Source organism: Diabrotica virgifera, chromosome 1 (genome assembly GCF_917563875.1).
Source record: "Diabrotica virgifera virgifera chromosome 1, PGI_DIABVI_V3a".
NCBI classification, from domain to species: Eukaryota; Metazoa; Arthropoda; class Insecta; order Coleoptera; family Chrysomelidae; genus Diabrotica; species Diabrotica virgifera.
In genome coordinates this window covers 254499724-254503211 of record NC_065443.1, presented here as the reverse complement: position 1 = coordinate 254503211, position 3488 = coordinate 254499724, and positions in this window count along the sequence as shown.

The following is a 3488-nucleotide window of genomic DNA, read 5'->3' as shown; positions in this document are numbered from 1 at the left end:
ATTTCATTTCAAATCTCTTGCCCGGTCGTTCCGAAAAGTGTACGACCGGCGCTGGAATCGAAACCGATGCCGTCAAAGTTTTGTCACGTGTAATACGTGGAATAGTCGATTGAAACATATTCCGACGTACCCGCTCCAGTTCCAGCGTGCCATCCCTAATCGAAACGAACGTCGCCGATGTGTTCCCTACTAACCCTATGGTGGCTCTTTCGATGTGGCTGTGCTAAAACCTATTCCGAGCGAGAATCCAGTTCCGAGTTTATTGTAAATTGCGGATTGCGGTCGATGCGGCGCCGTTGAAATCGAAACCGATACCGTCGACTTTTTGGTCACTGGTGCGTGGAATAGACGATTGGGACCTATTCCGAGGTACCTGCTCTAGTTCCATCATGCCATCTCTAGACCGTTTCATTCTTCTTTGGGGCACTCAAGTTTGGTTGTTGTGGTCTGGGTTAACGATAATGTTTTGGCGCCGAAGTCATGTTTGGAAGCGCACATTAGTCGGACGTCTTCTTTTTCAGATAATTTGGCATGTTCCTCTTGAAGATGTCTGATAGAGCTCCGTATGCGACCCATGCTGAGGTGATCCTTCTTTGTAGCTCGGCAGTTTGGTTGTCTGGCAATTTGGAGTTCATCCCTAAATATTTATATTTATGGACCACATGCTATTTCATTGAAGTCGACTTTTGGATTTTCGCTTGGTATTACCAGGTTTGTCATGTTTTGTGTCTTTCCAAAATTTATGTTTAAACAAACTTTCTTACAGGCGGCATCTAACGCAGTAAGCATACATAGTTCTAATCTCTCCAAAGTTGTGTGTTATAAGAGGTACCTGCTCCAGTTCCACCATGCCATCTCTAGTAAATCGGATGGATGTACATGTGTACAATCCTGTACCATTTTCTATGCACCCAAAATAATAAAAATGTCACTGGATGTACCCAAAACGATAAACATGTCACGATGCTGACTGAAAGGTAATCAATCATAATTACCTTTCGAGCCCTTCGAAGAGCGTACCTGTTTTACCTGCTTTTAAAAGTTTAACCTGGTTAAATTAGGGCAGTAAGTGAGGGTATGGGACTCCGAATTCTATCCTACTATATCGATTTACTTGATATTTTCACAATAAGTAGGGAACAGCTCAAGAAACAAAGTCTACCCTATGCCGATGTGTGCTTTTGTCTTGGGGGCGGTTCCCACCCCTTCTCGGGGGTGGAAAATTTTTTGGTTAAATAACTACGGAAGTTGCTAGAGGACCCAATTTTAAGCAAAAATTGTTCTATATTTTTTTTTTTCGAAAACTCAATAGTTTTTGAGTTATTCGTGGTTGAAAATTGGTTATTTTCATTGAAACATAACACCCTTTCAAACGGTTTTTTGCGAATACCTTAAAAACTATGCATCTAACTAAGAAAACTATATAAAATATTTTTGTAGCTTATAAAATAACAGAGATTGTTTCCTTTATGAATCTTCTAGTTATAACACAAAAAGATATATAGTAAGTGAAAAGAGTTTGTTTTCTTAGTGCATGCTCAAATCAGTGTATTCAACTTGAAATAACAGAGAAACGGTCGATTTTAGGTGTCGACCAATAATTTTTCTTGTGCTTGAAAAGACCTTTAAAATAAGCAATATTAAATGTCGATTACATTCAAACTAAGCGAGATAAACTGCAAAAAATTTGATGACTTACGTATTTTAAGAAAAAAAAGATAAGAATATTTAACCCCTCATCCACAAGTAGTTAAATGCATCGTTTTACTATAGTGTTATTTTTATGTTCAAATAGTTGGGCGGGTTTAACATGAGTGTTTGAAAAAAATAAGATTAAATTATTGAGCGCATTTTTAAATTTTCTTAAAAATCTTCCTGTTCCTCCATGTAACATGTAACTTAAATGCCATACAAAAATGTAGGTTTCTTTTAGATAAACATTTTAATTTTATTTTTCATAACCGTATCTCTTATCATTTTCAAGTTACATGGAGAAAAAGGAAGATTTTTAAGAAAATTTAAATATGCGCTCTATAATTTGATTTTATTTTTTTCAAAAACCATTCATTTTAAAGCCGCTCAACTTTTTGAATATATAAATAATACTTTAATAAAATGTATTGTAGAAGGAAAACGATACATTTAAATTCTTGTGGATGAGGGGTTAAATATACTTCTCATTTTTTTCTTAAAATTCGTTAGTCATCAATTTTTTGCAGCATATCTCGCTTAGTTTGAATGTAATCGACATTTAATATTGCTTATTTGAAAGAACGTTTCAATCACAACAAAAGGTATTGGTAGCACTATACACCTAAAATCGACCGTTTCTTTGTTATTTCAAGTTGAATACACTGATTTGAGATTGCACCAAAAAACAAATTCTCTTACGTATCATATCTCTTTTTGTGTTATAACTAGAAGATTTATGAAGAAACGAATCTCTTTGTTTTTTATAGGCTACAAAAAAGTTTTATATAGTTTTTTTAGTTAGATGCATTGTTTTTAAGGTATTCGCAAAAAACCGTTTGAAAAGGTGTTATGTTTCAATGAAAATGGCCAATTTTTAACCACGAATAACTCAAAAAGTATCGAGTTTTCGAAAAAAAAATTATAGAGCAGTTTTTGCTTAGAATTAGGTTCTCTAGCAACTTCCGTAGTTATTTAAGCAAAAGTTTCCCACCCCCGAGAAGGGGTGGGAACCGCCCCCAAGACAAAAGCACACATCGGCATAGGGTAGACTTTGAAAAAGGAGATAAGTTGAGCCTATTCCTAAAATTTGATTAAAATCCATGCAGTAGGATAGAATTCGGAGATAATAACATAGTCTTGCTCTCAATGACTGCCCTAAACCGAACCCCTGTGGGCAAAAGTTTCCCACCCCCGAGAAGGGGTGGGAACCGCCCCCAAGACAAAAGCACACATCGGCATAGGGTAGACTTTGAAAAAGGAGATAAGTTGAGCCTATTCCTAAAATTTGATTAAAATCCATGCAGTAGGATATAATTCGGAGATAATAACATAGTCTTGCTCTCAATGAGTGCCCTAAACCGAACCCCTGTGGTTTTAACACTTCTTGGTTTTCAGACCCTGTCTTTGTGCTATTTAGCATCCTAAATTTAGGATGGTGTAATAGCGAGCTACAGTGACTGAATTTAGTGTCCTAAATCGTATCCTGAATATCGGTCCTGAATTTAGGAAGATGTAATAGCCCTATTACTAATAACTCTTACTTATTTGCCTTGACACCTCGCATTTCTCCAATAGAATAGCTTTCACTACTTTTTATAGAAGTTGCCACGATGAAGACATAAACGGTAGGTAAGTTAGTCAGATTGACCTTTTGAAAAACCCTCGTCCGTCATATTATGCGTTTTAAACTCTTTACAAAGTAGCACTCAACTTTATCAATTTCAGTTTAAAACTAAGCTGATTCGGGAACTACTTATTACAATATATAAGATTAACATTAATACCTAGGAATTTTC